Genomic DNA, 20,443 nt, shown 5'->3' with positions numbered 1-20,443 from the left:
CAAAAACTTAAAATCATATATTTGATAACCTTAGGTAGAAAACTGTTATATCTGACTGACTGTCAAATGTTTGGAATATGTTAAAAACTGGTTATAAATTGGAAAGAGTTTAAATTATTTTAATATGGAAAATAGAGTCAGCAAGGCAGATAGAAATTATCTATACTTTAGGTTGTTGCAGAAAATTATTAACTTCTGCTGAGTGAATAAGAAAGAAGTGACATGAGAGAAAACTAGATATTACAGTCGGTGTAACTGAGAAGAGACTGAAACATGGTATTAAGAAGACAATGGAGTTGTCATTAAATCTAAAGAAAAAGTTCAATTCAGTAAGTGAGTAAATAAGAGTAAGAGGGAGATCTTTTATAGCCACTACATAACAATATCAGCTTTATGATGCTATATAAGGCATTTTCATCTTAAGCTTTGTCAAATGTAGTTAGAGCCTGAGGAAGCGCAATTATCGTTCTGTAATATGTCACCTGCTGTGGCATAGATAGTGAGGACATGCTATGGTAAGATTTCAGTGCATATTAAAGATAAGATAGAGACAAATGGACAATGATATATGTGCATCAAAAAGTAATTAAGCATTTCACTGTGGCCATTGTTTGAAATGGAATGAAACTTTATTTCCCTATATAAAATTTTACTGAACTATTATCTGGATAGGTACTAGGGCATTAAGTTTAAAGATGTCTTAAACTGTGATTGAAAGGGGAATGCTCTATACAATTTAAGAAACCATTAGAAATATAAAGTAGGCAAGTTTATTCCATCTTCAATATGGTTTCTTTAGAAAATAGGAAATACAGTTTAAGGTGTGTAGATTTTAATCTTATTGTAAATATAATATGATATTGACAACTCAATTATGATACATTTTATTTTTTTTTTTTAATTTTTTTATTTTTTATTGACTTTGTAATAATATTACATTAATAATATATATGTGAGGTCCCATTCAACCCCACCCCCCCACCCCCCCTCTCCCCCCCCCCCCCCCAACAACACTCGTTCCCATCATCATGACACATCCATTGGATTTGGTAAGTACATCTTTGGGCACCTCTGCACCTCATATACATTGGTTCACATCATGGCCCATACTCTCCTCTATTCCATCATGTAGGCCCTGTGAGGATTTACAATGTCCGGTGATTACCTCTGAAGCACCATCCAGGGCAGCTCCATGTCCCGAAGACGCCTCCACCTCTCATCTCTTCCTGCCTTTCCCCATACCCTTTGTCCATTATGTCCACTTTTCCCAATCCAATGCCACCTCTTCTATGTGGACACTGGATTGGTTGTGTCCATTGCACCTTTATGTCAAGAGGAGGCTCAGATTCCACCTGGATGCTGGATGCAATCCTCCCATTTTCAGTTGTAATCACTCTAGGCTCCATGGTGTGGTGGTTGTCCTTCACCTCCATCTTAGCTGAGTGTGGTAAGTCCAATAAATCAGATTGTAGGTGCTGGAGTCTGTTGAGGCTCAGGGATACATTTTATTAAAACAGGAAAAATGAGAATGTTTTTTAACACCTTTATTAAGGTATAATTTACAGACAATAAGCTGCACATCTTTAAAGTGAAAATTAGATGAATTTTGATAGATGTATGCATCTTTGGAACTCACCATTATAATAAAAAATATTGTTCACTTCCCTCCAACCTCAAGGTCTTAGGCCACTTTGCAATTCTTCCCTCATTCCATCCCCTGTCCTCAGGCAGCCCCTTTTCTGTTTTCTGTCACTACAAGTTAGTTTTCAAGTTTTAGGATTTTTCATAACTAGAATCAAGTACTACTCTGATTTCTGACTTCTTTCCATCAGAATAATGATTTGTGGTTGATTTGCGTGTGTTGCAGTAGTTTGTTTCTTCTTACTGATGAGCCCTACTCTACCATATGAATGTCCATCAAGTCATCTGTGGATGGACACTTAGGTTGTTTTCAGTTTTGAGCCATTACAAGTTAAGCCAAATATGTAAATACAAGTCTTGGTATGGACATACAGTTTCTTTTCTTTTGGACAAAAACACTTCAGAGTCAAGTGGCTGCATTATATCACAGATCTATACTTAACTTTTAAAGAAACTGCCAAGGAATTTCCCAAAGCAGTTGTAACATTTACTATTCCTACAAGCAGTATATGAGAGTTCTAGATGCTTCACATTGCCAATATGTGGTACTGTCAGTTTTTGTTGTTGTTGTTTTATTTTAAATCTTCTAGTAGGTATTCAGTGGTAGAACATGTGCTTTTAAACAATTAAGTAGCCAATATGTTTGAATACTGTGCAACATTATAGAGTTTAAAATTAATAGTCTTATCTAAATTAGGATTATTTTTCAGTCATAAGGACTTGTAATGAACAGCAAAGTCATTGAGTATTGTTTCTCACATTATTGTTTCCAGATCTTTCTACATTTCATAACTTTATAGTCACTCCCCCCACCCTTTCAAACTCTCCAAAGAGGGAGAATATATCTACTCACCAATGAAATAAACACACCCATCTTTTTCCTACTAAAATATTATTAATTAGCAGTAGTACAGGGGTGTGTTTACTTATATGTGAATGTTTAATGACTCATTTTGTAATCTTTGCTAAAAATTTGTGTGGTTTCGGATTTTATAAGCATTATTTCAGTCATCACTAATTTTCAGTGGCTTGAGGTGAATTTATTATTAAGCAAATTTAATATTCTTAAATTTTTTCTATTTTATTATTATAAGATAAAATTATATTTTGATTTCATTTTGTTTACACCTAATCATATGCAAATAGACAAATTAGAATAAGTCTGAGCTAATAGGAAAGAGAGAAAATGTCAAACAACTGCCTCCTTTAAGCCATTTTGTTCTTTTAATTATGTTCTATGCTTTCTTATTTTAAAATAAACTGCCTGCTAAGGTATAAATGTGGCTTTAAAAATTATATGTATTGCACATATATCATATGTCTATTTTTAATTATACTCTATAATTTTAATTTAATTCTCAATCACTTAAATAATATTTCATTTTTTACTGACCAGAGCAATAAATATAAAGGTTAAAGATCTAATCTAGTTGCAATAAAATAACCATGCCCTTTTAAAGGAATGCATTATAGTTACTTAAAAATATTTAAAGAATATTCCTGACTTTAACTTTTTCACCTAATCCATGTACAATTTCAAATCAATAACTCCGGTTGATACTTAAATTACTTTAACTGTGAAGACAAGACATTCTATCCATTATGCTATTTATATAATAAAATAACAAAATTGTTAGGGATATGGCAGATTGGAAGCAAGGAGGGGAAGTGATTTGCCTACAACATTTTCTTCTGGCATGACTGATTATTTCTGAAGTAGGTAGAGAGGATTTCACAAATTCTTAGTCAGATAGATAATATAATTTTAAAGCAGACTCAAATCTTAGAGATAATACAGTTTAATTTCCTCAAGTTTTCCAAGGAAATTGTGATCTAAAAAACAATTTAAGTGGCTCAAGGTTATAAAGCTAGTTAGTGCCAGAATCTTGCATTTATATACCTCACGTTTTCAGATATCAAGTGCAGCTTTCTTTTCTTCCTGAAGTTTATAGCATTTCAAACTCATGACTACATATGAGTAAATCTGGCCTCAGAAATGTAGACAGTTTACCTTAAAGGAGTGTAAATTCAGTCATTCAGCATCCGTGGCTTACACATAAGCAGAAATATGTATAATATATGAGAATATATTAGTATTCAGCAAACATCTGTGTGTTAGTATTAGCTCGATGCTTCTGCTGAAAGATCAATTTGTTATTACTTTGTTAGGCTATTTGTTTATTTATACTTTTAATTTAAAACAATTAACACTAATGTTCTGGGATTTCTTCTCCACTGATAATTAAATCACCACAAAGAGTTGTTTGGAGATAGTATTTGAAAACTGAAGTTTGACAGAGATTCAAGATGAAGTTCATATAGGAAACTTAAGACTTAATATCTAAAGAATTATGTTAATATATCCCAGTTTTAAATAATAATAGCCAAAGTCAGGAACATCTACAAGGAATCTAAGGGTAGCGATTTCAAAACTTAAAAAGCAAAACCTTCCTACCAACTCAGAGTAATTTTGCCTGCATTAAATCGCAATCACAACTCTCAATATTTGGAGAAAACCTAAGTGAAGAAAGATGATGCTAATAATATCCTTTTAAATTCCTTTCTGAATCCAAGGTGACTGAATTCAGATAAGCTTATCTATTAGACATAGCAGAGAGCAATAAACCTTATTCTTGAAAGCAAAGCATCAGGTTTTCTACTAGGCATCAAAAGTCAAAGGACAAATCATTTGATCTTTCTTTTCCTCATTTCCTCATCACTAAAATATGAGTAAAATACTTATTGTAATCTATTTCACGAGATACCTGTAAAAATCAAATGAGATAATAGGTGGGAGAGTTGTTGGCAAAGTTGAAAGGCTGAATTAATTTGAGTTACCATCATTGCTTTTTATATAGAATTTCTATTAGAAGTGTTGAAAACGTGTGGTTACAACATTTCTCAGTAAGATTATGAAAGTGTGTGAAAATTATATTTAACAATATGAAATGATGGAATTCAAGTGAACTTTAAGAAATTTCTAGATAAAGCTTGAACATACTGGAGTTGAATTTTCAGCTCCATAGTGCTTTTAAGCATTGTTGTTGCATTACTCCTCATTTGAAGAACTGAGATATCAGAAATCATTGCAATTTTGGCCAAATACATTTTTTGTAAATATGTTTAAGGTAGTCATGTAATCAACTGGGGTCATTTTCCTGTATTAAAAAATGTATTAATATATTTTTTTCAGGAGTCAGGAGCATAGCTTGCGAGAAACATTTTTTTGAAATTGAAACATTTATGCTAACGAAATCACACCGGAGAAGTTCTAGCCTGAGTAAGATTTTAAAGCTAAAGTCTATTTTTGTGAATATATTTTCTATTAGTATATAATTAAAATTTTTGGTTTGGCAATGTAGGTTTTTGTCAATTACAAAATACAAAAATTTTTAAAGATGAAAAAATTTGTTTTGCAGGTGATATTACTTCCTATTGGAGGTAGGTTATTTTTTAGCTTTCACGTTTGGGAATTGCTAAGTGCAGTATGGAGTTTTCATGGTTAATGTGACCTGAGTCTTAATTGTGGTTCTGCCCTGTACTGGCTCTGTGGCATTGGCAAATTTACTTACCTTCTTAGAGTCTTAGTTAACGATAAAAATAAAAGATAAGGTTTTTCTAAGGATTCCATGGATGATACCTACAACTGAAGTATTCACCATGTAGCATATAACAGGCATTTAACACATAGTACTTATTAATAGCACATTATTACCTTCTCTCTTCACCTTCCCCACAAAATAGTCTTCTTTCACTTTGTTCCTCATGCATGAACTTCCACATAAAGCCAATTACTGTTTCAACATAGGTTTAATAAATATTAAAGAGAGTTACTCACACTCTATAAATGATTTTTAGGCTCCAAGACTCTGATTCTGTGAGGACAGAAAGACTGATTATTTTGATGTATCTTCAGTGCAGCTTTATGTAGTCAGAATTTTCCAGTTAGAAATTATTCAATATAGTTTTTTGTTTTATTTTAAATCCCAAAATTAGCTTGGTAGAGATTTGGTTTGGTTAGCGAAGATAATTGCTGGTGGCTGGACTTCATGGAAAATGCAAGTTTTAAAGAGTGGTCTCTCACAGGCACCTACAGAACTGAAGCTCCAAAGCCACCCAGTTTATGAATGGGAAAGAGGGGTTAGAATCCAATTATCCTATTTGCCAAAGCTAATCTCCAGATCTCCCATAAAGTGGCTGTATAAAGTAATAATAATAATAATTCACAAAGTCATTATTTAAATTAAGATCCTTAGAATAGGACTTGGACAAATATGACCACATAGTGCTTAAATGACATTACCAAATAATATCAAGACCGCAGAATCCATCAGATTTTCATTTGTAATATAAGTGCTGTGTTACAGGCTACTCAGGATCCCAGCAGAAGTCAGCAGTTGTATTCTCTGTTTACTATTTATGTTCAGGGTGCTTCAAATTCAATTTAAAGAGGCTCTTTTCTACTAGAACACTCTAAGGCTAGCCTGTAATTGCATAATGGGTTTCCTGCCCAGCGGCAACAAGAGTTCGCTCTCCCTCTTTCTGAAGTGTATCAACTGGGTGTATCCACCGTCAGCTCTCACCCTCCACCAGCTGAGGGAGCAAGAGACCTCTCCTCACTGGACGCAGGATCTGCACCTGCTTCTGAGGCTGCTCAGGGGTGCATTTCTGTTTTAAGTTCAAGTTCCTGTCCTATTTATAGCAACTTAGTTACATCAAAGTTTTATTTTATGCAAGGCTTCCACATAGAGCTTATATCTGAATGAGATTTTTTAGTGAAATTCACTTGGGAATATATAAGGCAGACAAATTCTCTCTTACATATATTTTATGCATTCTTTTATTGAAATTTGGGTTTTTCTGAGATATATGTAAAAATAACAATGCGAATATAGCTTCTTTCTCTCTCTCTCTCTCATGTTCCTCACTCTCTCTCTCTCATACGCACAGGGACACTCATGCACACACATAAAGGGAATGCCATATGTCCCAAGTGAAACCTACTTAGAAAAACAGAAGTGCTGAGCATGTCACAGTATCATTTTGAGAGGACATTCATCAGTTTTTTTTCCCTGGCGATGTGATTTTTCTCACCCTCAAGACATGCAAATGACTTTTTTCTTCTGTTCCATTTATGTTATTTGCATAATTTTCTCCTATAAAAGTGGAACTGTCAAAAATTAACCATTTGGGACTTAGGCATTTCGTTGCCTGACCTTTACAAAGGAATTAGATTTCTTTAAGGAACTAGTAACTTTTGATGTCAAGGATGCTGCAGAGCTTGGCTGGTCAGTGGCAGGAAGTGGCTGAGAGTAGGGCATCACCACGTCGTTAAGGGCCCAGGACTACATGTGGCAAGTTGTTTGATATTTCGAATCCTCTTATGTCCTCATTTATTTTTGTTTTAGCCCATTATTATTCAAACAGTTAAGAGAAAAGCTGTTTCATGCAGGTCTACTGTATGCTCCTATGTAAATAGTATGATCCACATGTTTTCAGGTGGGATGTCAATTTAAACTATTATTTGAAAAACAACACAAGCAATGTTCTCTTCTCAATGTCTAGGTTTGGGTGCTTGAATCAATGAAAAAGAGCCAAAGATGCTTTCAATATGAATACTGCAAGCATTTTTGTGTAAATCAGAGAGTTGCCCTGTGGAGGGCTGTGATAAACCTTTAAATTCATTTTACTTAGACAACAGTTGAAGTATGTACTAGGCTGGGGTCAAAGAAAAGTGCAGCTATCTCTTTTATCACGTTGCTTTAAACAGTTTTCAGCTTTCAGGCTTGTCTTACAAATCAGCTGTCTATTAATTGCTTCCCTCTACCTGATATCTAACTCGCACGTGCTTTGAAAAATAGCAGGGGAAAGCACATTTATTTAACTCTGTGGCTAATCTCCTTGCAAATTATAGTCAGTTGTAGTTCATCCATTTGGCTGGAAAAGGCAAGATTCCCAAGTGGTCTTAGTGTCTTTTCCAGTTCCCAGGAGACCCACCACCCTGCGTGTGGGTTGCCTGAGCACAGGGAGTGTTCCCGGCTAATCAGGTCAATTATTATCGCCAGCTCCAGGGACGTGACAGGAGCCTATCACAGCACTTAGGGAGTCTCCAAACGGAGCACGCTCACAGAGAATCTCCCGTTAAGAAACATTGCTTAGTTCTCATTTACTCCCTGGGTACCTCTGAGGATTTCAGCTTATCTTTTTCTCCCCTTAGACAGCGAGGAGCTCAACATAAACAAGAAAAAAGCAGCATAGTATGCAGCTACTTGGAGGGTGTTGATTGAAAACTTCGATTTCCCCACCCCATTCGCGGTTGATTTGACTTATTTCTCTCCTCGTTCACAGAGAATATTTCAATTAAGGTAAGTGCTGCTTTATCTGGGTGACTGCATCACACTGAATTTCTGCATTGAAAGTTCTAACTGACTAAACTGACATTCTGCACTGCAGCAAGTGACTGTTTATGTCAGGAAAAGGCTTAGTTTATAAGCAAGAGTCCTAGAATGGAAACCAGCATTGTTGGATAATGATATTGCCGTGCAGTTTCTTATGAAATGCATTCATTTTGCCTTACATTGAGAAAAAATAAAGGAAACATGAAAGGAGTGTTAATTCCTCATCTTACCATTTTAATAATCTATTTAGAGGACTATGCAGTGTCAAGGTACCTTGATTTTGACTGAAGCATTTCGTTGATGCCATATGGTAAAATCTCTGAGTCTAAAAGCTTCAAAGTTAAATTGGATGGAAAGAAATTTTGCAAATTAGACTTGAGATTTTTGCAGCTTTCTACTTTAGCAATGCTACTGAGCTCCTTCTGGGATTAAGTATTTAAGACTAAATCCCTGAATATGTTAATAGTGTCCATTTATGAATTAAAATAGAAATGATACAGTTTCTGATGCAACTATAAATGTACCTAGAAGAATGACAGCATCACTGATCTGATTTCTAGTTAACTTATATAAAAGAGATGGGTTCCTTTTATGTGGCAGGTTAATAAAATGTAAAGCAAATATAACTAACTGCCGTCTAAAGTGTTATTTTTTAAAGAAAAATTCATTAATAAGAGATTAAGTTTATGGGTTCCTGAGGTAGAAATCTTGCACTTCATTGTAAAAGCTGCTCTGTTACCAAACTAAAGTGAATGGGAATTATACTTATTGTTACATACCGTTTAAGGCACCTATCTAGGTAACTTAGATAAACTAGCCCACATCATTTCTTTTACCTGCTTTTCTCATGGTTCTGTTTAAAATCTCTAAAACAGTAATGGAGGCAACTTATTTTAAACTTTGATTTAATCATCTGAACTTTCACTCCTCTATAGTACTTTGTGCATGTAAATATCGTGTGACATTATTGTAAATGTCTATGTAATCAAGAATAATAAAATAAAAATATGAATATTCTATCAGTATAAGTATATAGGGTTTATTAATTAAATACCCTAACGACATGAAGAACAACCACTTACCTTATTTTTACGTTTTATGAAGTAAACACTATTTAAAAATATAATTGCTTACTGTTATCATATAAAATTTTAATTTCAATAACTAATTTTTAATGCACAATGTAAATATCCAGCAAATATTGGGTAGATTTATAATGGTATTTCAAATGTTCTTTCTGGAGTGAGCACTCATATTTCATGAAACATTGATTCCACCTCTTTCTATGGGTATCTTGAGATGGGACATTGTATAAAGATGTCAGTACACTGCTTATATTAATTGGTTCTCCTTTTGAAACTCTCTGGAGAGCTTTCCAGGCTGATGTTGATGTTATTGCTTCCCACAGGAATAAAATATTTTTACAAGTCCCATAGGCACTGGCATGTACTTGCTGGTTGTCTGTGTGTTTTTAGCCAAAGCCTGAAAACATTTCTATAGCTCTGTTGCACTGAGACACTTATCTGCCTACTCTGGGGAGACAGTTTCTCAGGTGATTCACAAGATAACTGAAAGAAGAATGTTTTGATTACAGTTACTGCTACTAGGTCTTTGTTTTGTTTGTTTTTTTCTTAAGCAACCTAGATTAACAGCAAGGTGGCAAAAATAGGGTAACATTGATTAGTAAGACATTTGTATATTGCCGAAAATATCTATTATAGATTATTTCTTATGCCATACTTAAATTAAAAATAGTTGCACAACCAATGAACTTTTATTGAATGTACTGAAGAGATGGCTATGACTGTGTAAGAATGTGTTTACTGTATAGTGAAATACTGATATTAAAAATGCATGCTATTGTAGTTCTTATTCAAGTTTTAAAGGAGGTTTGGTTGTTGTTTTTGTGTAATTGCCTTAATTCACACATCAGGCAAGGTAGTAAGGGAATGAAGAAAGTCTTGGATATAATTTAAAATTAGTGGCTCTTTATTTTTGGTGGCATCTGCCTCCATAATCAGACTTCCCCCTTTTTTTCACTTATTATATTATCCCCAGGTTCCACATTACCTTTGAGTTCTATATTGAATTTAATTTTTTTCATTTAATTGCAATTTATTCTCTCCTATGATATCAGAAAACATCTTATGGTTTACCTTCACCTAGAGTAGGCAATTTTAAAATTTAAACCAAAAAATAAGATTCAGTTAAAATTTTATTAAACTTGTCTCAAGATTATAACCTGCTCCAAAATATATAATATTTTCAATAAAGGATAATAGAGACGTGAATGTCTGACATAGTTTTCATGCACCCTAAATGTTAGAAACCAGGGGTATAAACCTTATATATATCCTTATATACTCATAAAGTCAAAATAATAAAATGAATGTTCTTTATCTCCATTTTTCTGATGAGACAATGGAGGCTAAGAAAGGGTATATAACTGGGCTGAGGGAACACCATAATTAGTGGACATCTGTCGCACTCTCAGAGAAGCTATATTTACAGTATGCCTCTTTATCAACTCATATATGGTAGCCTTTTCTGATATTTGACATGATGACCATGAATATTTAAAAAATTTTTAACATCATGCTGCTTAATTATATTACACTCAAGATAAATGACTTTGTAAATTTCACAGCTACCAGTGTTTCAAACACATGTATACTGTTCCTTTATGTTCTGAAAGAAGTTGGTGCTCAAGTCTTTGTTTCAAGCAGGTTCTGATTCCTACTGATAGTAAAAGTACTCTACTATGTAGATAACCACTACTGAAATTTAGCATTTGTAATGTACACATCTTTCCAAGAGATGATGGCATACTCACAAGTTAAAGTTAAAAGAAGAGATAAAAAATCCAATGTCATTTATATTGGAACAAAATAAAAAGGAGTGATCAAAGGAAGTTAAAGGGAAATTTATTTTAGTGGCAAAGGACATCAGCAATGTTACAAAAGATAGAGAAATTAACAGCTGGAACTGAATGTTAGAAAGTGAACTAAAAAGAAACAACAACAAATATTTAAGTGTACAGGAGTCTATCCGCTCTATTGATTTTAAATAAACACAAAGATTTGCTGTGGATAAAATTGAGTCCACTCTTATGACAAAAAAGGAGAAATAATATACAACCTGGAAAATCTAATATGAATGGCAACTTATACCCAAGGATGATTTAAGATGGCAACAAACTTATAAAATGTGATCATTTGTTGTGCTCCAACATCTTCCCAAATACTTAAGAAGATAATTGCCCCCGACACTGTGAACAATTGATTCAACATTGAATAGAATCATGATTCTTGGGAAGAAATATATATATATATATTCTGTACCCTCCAGCCTGCTTACTTTCCATTCTTTGTATTTCATGATATGAATGGCTTGTCTGAGATTTGTATAAAATAACATAAAGACTATGTATGTGTGTGTATATATACAATATGTAATCAGTAATGTAAAGAAATTTGCCATGCTCAGAGTATTTATAAAGCATAGGTTCCCCCACCTAGAAACTATAACTCTATATCTAGGCTCCATTGACCACAGTAGCTTTGACCAGAGGTGGGTAGCCTTGCAGAAGAACCATGCTAATAAAGGATCCTCTGTGTTAGATAACAAATATCTGTCCTGGGGACCTTAATTATGAGGTACAATGTGGACAACCAGCAGTTGGAGGGCAGGAACAGAAGTTGAGAAACACATGGAGATGGTAAATTGCAGAAATCATTAATAACCTGAAGTCATGTGGTTAGTAGGCAGAAGAAAGGGAAGATTCAAGTTTCCTCAGGTCAATGAGAAAGAAACAAATTCAGTGATTCACCATGATTAAGAGTACACAAGCAGGAGTGCTCACTTTTGGAGGGTCAATAAGAATGTATTATCAGATCAGCCATGCAATTCTAGAATATTTTCCTCACCTTTCTCTGTGATTTCAGTCCCATTAAACATTTGAAGTTGAACACATCATGTTCTTTACAAGCTGAGAGTATGGTTGACCCAACATCTAACGTATTCATTGTTGAGGTAGATGAAAGAAGGCTTATTGATTATAAGTACAGGTTCTGGGTCTTACTCCCTGAGTTCAAATCCCATCAGACCACTTGATATCTTTACCTTTACCTTTGGGCACTTTGGTTAAGGCTCTCTTTAGTATGGAGCAAATGATAGCATCTTTCCCATAGCAGTATTGTGAGAAGTAGAGGAGATAATATAACATTATTAAAAAGCATATTCTCTGTAACATGTATGTAATCTAAGTATCTTTTAAAAAGTAGAAAAATGAAAAGACAGAAAAAAAAGTGTCAGGTGCTCCTGAAAAGATAGTTGTTATTCAAAATAATAAATTGTATAATCTCTCATATCATTAGTTAAGTAATGAAAATTAGGGAAATTCTCACTCATTAGCAACTATGTATATTAGGACTTTGCCAGAAGCTTCTGGAGCTGCTATCTGAATATCTGCATATTTGCATATAGGGATATATTTTTTTCTATCGTGCTTACACAGATGTTTCTTGGAGGTAAAGAATAAGGAGGCAATTTAGAAAAACCTCTCTATTTTTGACAGTGGGCCAAAGAATCACTTTTCTATGATTTTTCTTTTAACTATGATGAGAGGAAAGGAACATGTCTTTTAAAATTGGTCCCTTCTGACCACTGGTAGTCAATAACCTAACTTGGTTTTCCAGGAGTGGGAAAACGACAGCCTGTGGTCCAAATTTGCCACCTGTTTTTGTACGTAGTTACATTAGAACACAGCCACAGACATTCATTCCCATATTGTCTGTGGTGGCTTGCATGCTGTAAAATCAGAGCTGAATAGTTGAGAGAAGATATTGCACAGCCTGAAATACTGAAAATATTTTCTATTTGGGCTTTAATGTTTTTTAATATTTGTTAACATCTTACTTAGAGGAGAAACTAATTCATTTTGCAAGATTTTTGTTTATCATCAGTATAGTGAACATTTAGTAGAATATTTTTTAATGTCATGAAGAAAAAGATCTTTCTCCAGGTAGATTCAGCCTTACCATTTCTTCTTGGTCACTGATTTTTACTGGAATTTATTCCTTAACTTAAATTTTGCAGAATTTACCAATTATAATATAATTTTAATCCCTGGAACCCAGGAACAGTATTCAATGTTTTTTCTATTGATCCAAGTAATAGGCATTGTGAAAATATAATTTCTTCAGTGGAATCATTAGTTTTCAGTCCTTCAATCTGCTAATTCTCACCATTTAGTATATACAAGAATCAATTGCTATGTGTCATAAAGCAACGGATTCTGGATCTCATACCTGGACTGCTGATTTAGCATATTAGGGAGAGGATCCAGAATCTACAGTTTGAGACATGTGTAGGTAATTCTGGTGAGGTCAGAATATGTACGAATGTGATCTGATCATCAGGATTTTTTAAAAATCCCAAGTAATTCTAATACAGAAGCAAGACTGAAGACTGCTGCTCTAGATCAGTTCTCTCACATTTTAATGGACATACAAATTACCTGAGGAACTTTTTAAGTGTTTCTGGAGCGGTGTCTGGGATTTTGTACTTCTAACAAGCTTCTGGTGGAGGCTGGTCCATCAGACGTGCTGTTGTGAACCCACCTCCACTGTGCTTCACAGCTGCCAAGGGTGGGGAAATGTCTCTTCAAGGACCCACACAGGATGTGGCTAACTATTCAGCTCAGCTGAACCAGAAGTTGAGCAAACTTCTCAAGATCTTCCCATTGCAGAAGGGTGATAAGGCATTCTGAGCCAGGTCAGAAAGGGAAATATTTTATTTTTTATTAATAGTAGATTTCTACTTCCTCGCTCCAGAAATAATTGGATGTTTTAGAAATCAAATATTTAGCTAAGTGTCTGTCACATATTTAATTATTGGTAGTTATGAGGGGGAAGGTGCAGGTCATTGCTTCTTCACCGCTGCTTCCCAAGATGTAGAATTTTTTGACTTTGACACTACCCAGAATAATGTCATACCTAAATGTCAGAACAGGCTAACTTCTTGGGCAACATCTCAGTTCTCTTCACCCTCATGACTAGAGCTTAGCTGAGAATAGAGAGGATGCAGTCTGTTCTTTTTCAGTTCAACTTTCTCCTCTCACAAAACAGAATTGCAAGGATATTGATTTCACCTCTCTCCTCTACTTAACCTATTTTCTCCTTTCAATTCCCATTGCCATGTGGTTTGTTATTCCTAAAAACTACAAAACAGAAAAGAAGATATCACATTTCATTAATATAGACTCAAATTTTTAGATAATTTATTATCTTTTTAAAATTACAAAGTTGCCTCCAGATTTCCCTATCACTCTTACCAAGTCTATTTTTACTAAAGTACTTAACATCTTATCCACACTTTAATTTATTTGATTTTTGTCTCCCCCCCTCTCCATTCAGAGATTAGAATGTAAGTTCATGAAGGTAGGGACTTTTTTTTTCCGTTTTGTCATTGTGGTATCCCAGTATCCTTTTTGTCAATGTGGTATCCCAGCACAAAGTAGATTTTCAGCAAATATTTGTTAAATAAAGAATAAGGGGATATTCCAAATGAATCAATTAGTTATCTGGTCTGTATATCAGGATTGTTGCAAGTATGAAAATAACAATGGTTTTGTTTTTGCTCTGGACTCTATAATATAGACTTAAGTACAATTCCCCAAAGGCATACTTTCATCTACTTAATGTATACGGTAATTATTGTGTGCCTATTAGATGTCAGACATTGTTCTACATGCCAGGGATACACGCTGATAAGACCTGCATTGTATACAGTATATGCTCCCCCTGTTGGTCGGAAAGGGGCAGACAATAGAAACTGCAGCCACAACATGCTATGGTATGCAGTCTCAGAAACTATGCATAGGATATTATCAGTGCACAGAGAGCAACACCTGCTTCAACCTAGAGATGCCAGGGAATAGTTCCAAGAAAAGAAATTTTCTGATCTATCTATTGAAGGATAGTTTATATTTAAGTAGACAGGATAGTGGAGGTCATGAGTTCCTTATAGAATTAACACTATTTAAAAAGACACAGAGATATGCGTCAAGAATTCCTGACACCCTCCCGAACTTCACTAGATTGGTATAACATAAGAATTGGGTGGCACATGTATAAAGAGGGCAACGTCTTATATGCCTGTAAAAGGAGTTTAAACTTTAGCTCACTAACAATGGGAAACTGAGAAAAGATTTTGAGAAGGAAAGAGATGGATTTATTGGTCCTCCATTCTGTACCTTGCATTTTCTTTTTCATTACTTCAAATGGAAAAAAAACAAAAACAGGTATATTTATAGGACATTACGTGTTGATATCATCTATTAAGAAAGACACATGATATTAAAAAAAAAAAAAATAAGACATACCAGAAGAGAAAGATGTTGGTGGGACTGAATGAAGGCAGAGACAGTAACATACTTTTAGATGCTGTGCCAAGAATATGCCAAAGCTCCAATGCAGAGCTTTCAAACAACCAAGACGTTGAATCAGCCTGAATTTGGCCAATGATGTATCCATATGTGACTTTCTGGGGGCTCTGCTACAAGATAATATGAAGAAATACAGTTCAGTTTCAGAGTTTAGAAAAAAAGTCCACATGGATGGCTATATTGCTAGTATTGACCAGAAAAATACTACATTCTCCTACCTCTGACTGAAATGTAATAGCAAAGTACATATTTTTTTGCTTTGACACTTACCAGAATAATCACATTGAAAGTAATATTATTCAAATAGTATGTCACTGGCATTCTTAGGAGGATAACAGTTTGACCCTTTCATCCCAGAGGTAGAATACTGGGTGTTCCTCTAACAGAAACTCCACTTTTGTGCAGAATTTTTTTAATATTGTAGTTGGTGTTAAATATGAGATGTCACATCTTGACAGTGTTTTATTGTGCCTCATTTTATTGCACTTCACAGAAATTGTGTTTTTTGCAGATTGAAGTTAATGACAACTCTGTGTTGAGCAAGTCTATTGGTACCATTTTTCCAAAATTATGTTTTTGCTTCGTTTCTCTGTGTCACATTTTCTTAATGCATGTGCATTAGTTGTTTTAGACATGATGCTAGTGCACACTTAATACAATTTAGTGTAAACATTACTTTTATATGCACAAGAATACCAAAAATTTCACATGACACATTTTATTGTGTTAATCACTTCATTGTGTTGGTCTGGAACCAAACCCACACTGTCTGTGAGGTATGTAACTGTACTATTGATCCGACACTTATTATGTCACCTAATGATGGTTTCTCCAATGAGACTATAAACTCCATGAGAATAAGAACCTTGCTTTGTTCACCCTTGTACTCTCATCACGTGGATCAGTGCTTATCCTATCCCTAGAAAGTGTTGTTGAAGGAAGGAAGGAAAAAAAAAAGGAAGGAAAAAAGGAAGGGAGAGGTGAGATGGAAGAATCAATTCATCTTCCTATCTTGCCTTCTAAACATTTTCTACCTCTTCTCTCTTCACTATTTCAGCAAATCGCACTATGAGCTCAATGGGTCAAGCTAGAAATCCAGCTCTCATTTTTGCCTTTCCATTCCTTGTATACTAGAATTTCGATAATATTTTATTGATCTTTTCATTTCTGCCTTCTAAATCCCTCTCACCTAGGTTTGCACACCCTCCTCCCCACAGTTCATGCCATTTTCATCTGTCACTTGTGTTATAGTCTCCTTTTCTCTACTCCTTCTCCCCTCAAAGTGTCATACTGCCAGAAAATTGATCTTTCTAAATACCAATTTTATCATGTCACCCTTAGGTTAAAGGCTTCCCTTGTAGTTTTCTGTTTCTTAAAGAATATAATCCAAACCTTACTTTGGTGCCCATTTTCATGTAAGGACTGGGGCACAATTCTCTCTACTCCTGCTTAGCGTCCCGTAGTCTGTGATCCAACTATGATCACCTTCTTCTGGTTCCTTATGCCTGGGATATCATGCTTTCTAGCTGCCATACTACTGAATTTACTTTTTAATTGATCCTAAGATGTCACTTAACGTATCACTTCATCCAAATAATTTGTGGTTCCTCCCATTCTAGTTGGAATATGCCTCCTATCAGTTTTTACAAAGCACACTGATCACAGAACTTGCTAAACAGTGTACTATGACTACACTCCAAGCTCTTTGCTAGCCGGGCCGATTTCTGTCTGGTTCACCACTGTGTTCCTAGTGGTAAACCAAATTCTGTAAAAAGAACAGGTTAGGGGAGCAGATGCAGCTCAGTGGTTGAGCACCTGCTTTCCATGTACTAGGTCCTGGGCTCAATTTCCAGTACTTCCTAAAAGTTAAAAAAAAAAAAAAAAAGAAGAATTTATGTTCTTTTCTGAAATAAAGACTAAACAATTTCTCATAATCTAGCACTTCCACCCTTAAATTCCCACCATTCTGAATAGAATTTTGCTCCTCTACATTACCTAAAATAAATATCAAAAAATATAAAAAATATAATAACAGGTTAGTTCAAAAAAATGTGTCATGCCTGTCACCACTGAAATTTGTTTGATGTATTTTGTATATCATACCTTATGTACTATGGAGATATCTCATCCTCTAATGAACACTAGAAATTGTTCACACATGTTTTGTAAATGTCATCTGTTTTCCATCAACTCTTTTCTGTGTAATAACTGGGTGACATTTCCCCTCCATTTGAGATCAATGGACATGCATATTTTAACTTGCAAATCCATTCTCCTTAAAGTACTACCTGTATAGCATCTTATTTCATAACTAGATGATATTTCCTACATTGAAACTGTACTAATTCTTGTTCTTACAGTTTGATCTTCAGAGAAAAACAGTTGATAGAACAGACAAAGCAAATTTGCTATACTTGAGAATAAGTAGTCAAAAACCACATTTTGAATAGATGTGCTTTGATCCCTCATGCTTAAAGAATGATTATATAATTATATTTAATATTACCATAATTAAACTATATTTTACTGCTTGTCCTTTAGACAGGGTAAAGCAAAATGCTCTAAAAATCAATATAGAGTAAACAACTGCATTAATTCTGAAAAGTATTTCTCCCACAGATATTTAGAAGCAATCTTCCCTAGAACCATAATCCTCAAAAGGAAATTGCTGTCCTTGCAGAAACATAGTTTGGGTCATCTGGGTCCAAGTCTCTGGAATTTTCTAAAAGCCTTCACAAGGCACAAATGACATTTTAAATAGCTTGTCAGGAAAATAAGTGATTTTTAATGCAGATCCGCCAAATATAATGTTTTTATCTGTGCCCCTGAAGGCAAACATCTGAAAGGCAGAGAGAAACATAATGCCAAGATAAATGTTTTGACTAGTGTCTAAGGAGGATCATAAGATAAAGATAACAGAGAATATCTCTTGTCAAAAAAAAAGAATGAATAGGTTTACTATCTCACAATTCTGTATCTATTCAGAAGCATAATTAGCCATCAGGACTTTTTTTTTCTCTCCTGGATGTCAAGGCATTTTTTAAAAGATGTTTTAGAAGAAAACAGCAAACCCAATTAGGTTCTGGTCTGCAGAGGAAGAGGAGTGAATAAAAAGATACAATACAAAAACTTTTAGACAAAATAATGTAAACATTCTGCTGATTCCTTTAAAGAAGTAACACCTGTTGTGATAATGGTTTCTGTTACCCTTGGACTTGACCAAAATACCCTTATGAAGATAGTAATCCTCTCCCACTCCCACTCACTTCCCAATCGCTCCTATTCCAGATTTTATGGGTTCTTGTGTTATTTATTTCTCTTGACTAAGTAGTTGTATACCTCTAGACAAAGGGCCTCTTGGTTGTTTTGTTTGTGTTTGCGTGTCTGTTTTAGTAGTATCCTGTTCAAGAAGTTTGGGGATTTGGTTTGATTATAAGTAGTTAAATTGCTTTGCCTCCCAAACTAATACATCCCATCTTTGGAGAGGTTTGACTGGAAAATTTTTTCCCTGCCATTTTAAGCAGAATTCAGTAGTCATGATATAGTCTTCATTATAACCATGTAAATAAAGATTAATGCTTTCTCATATGCCTTCCATTGACTCTGAAAAATTCGATTATAAATTAATAAACAAATAACAAATAAAATTCTTTTACACAACGACCTATTTACTTACATAATCAGTTTTGCCAGGCTCCATTTCCCCACTGATTTGTGCTTTCTTTACAGTAAGTATTGAAGTTTATGCACCTTTCCAACACCTGCCTTTAGACAAAGTGCAGCTTGAGGTTATTCAAAACCATTCACTTTCTCACTCTGTCCCATACCAAAGGCAGAAACCAATCCCTGTTTACCAGTTTACTTGCTTTACCAATGTTTCAATCTTGTCAGGGTTGTTAAAAATGTCAAAATCTTGAGGGTTTTTATGTAAGGTGAGGCTCCTAAAGCCACACGCAGTAAAACCTTTCATAGGTTTTATATTACAATAATAAATTTCAAAATGAAAAGAATTTTTGGGTTAAAGACTTTGCCAATGAAAATAAAAAAGTGAATTCAAAAATTAACCTTGATACAAGTGTATCAACCTTGTGCTGGATATAGCATAATGGTTGAAATGATGAAAAAATAGAAGACAGAATTTTCACACTCTTAGAGGAGGTACATATCTAAATATGACAAGAAAATAACAAACATGCAAATGTAGAAAGCTTAACATTTGGGTTGCCTGATATACTTTAAATAACAAAATCTGTGTTAGGCATTAAGCTCGTTTGGCTTCAGTTATGATTTCTAGATAAAAAAAACACTGAAAATTTTTGGAAATGCCTGTGTCTGGCATTTTCTACTAGGTAAATAGTCAAAGTTATGTCATGTTTATCCAAGGAAGAAGCACCTAAGATATGTAAGCTGAACTTGAAACAAGGATTCAACTTGGTTAGGAATTATGTAAAATGAAAAGACAATTGAAGCATCACAATATTACATTACATTATACTTTACAAAAATGCATCCTTTATGTCTTAGTCAAAATTATGAATAGTTTCCTTTAGGGTGACTGACTAAAACTGCGAGGAGTACAAAGAAGAGGATGCTGACGTGGCTGAAATGACACATTGGTACTAATGGTGATAATATGGATATAAATGATGTAGATATAGAAATAAAGGTGTAGGTAGAGGTAAGATATAGGTAGAGGTAGATGCATGATATATAGATATAGATGTAGATATAGGTGATATAGATACAGTTGTAAAAATCCATGATGTTTTACACTTAATAGGCTCTTTAATATAAGGTATAATTTGTTTAAGTAATGAAAAATATAACTATTCTGCATGATTTGCTAGGATAATTAAAAGGAAATTATTTTTCTTTTCAAATAAGATTGAGAATGTTTTTATTGTGAAGAAAATATTTATTTTATTTGTCTATTTTTATCATAATGAATTTTGGCTCA

General features: G+C 34.2%; 1 protein-coding gene across 2 annotated transcripts in view; it reads left to right on the top strand.

The window, feature by feature from the left end:
• CDH12 (cadherin 12) overlaps positions 1–20,443 on the top strand; it is a 1,117,721-nt gene that overhangs the window by 623,099 nt on the left and 474,179 nt on the right. For both annotated transcript variants that reach the window (XM_058307302.2, XM_058307298.1), the window contains one exon: positions 7,859–8,006. The gene's annotated coding sequence lies outside the window, so the exon portion shown is untranslated. The remainder of the gene's footprint in view (positions 1–7,858; positions 8,007–20,443) is intronic.

Source organism: Dasypus novemcinctus, chromosome 2, assembly GCF_030445035.2.
Source record: "Dasypus novemcinctus isolate mDasNov1 chromosome 2, mDasNov1.1.hap2, whole genome shotgun sequence".
Classification (NCBI taxonomy): Eukaryota; Metazoa; Chordata; class Mammalia; order Cingulata; family Dasypodidae; genus Dasypus; species Dasypus novemcinctus.
Note: the sequence above shows the minus strand (reverse complement) of the source record. Positions and strands in the feature narration are given on the sequence as shown.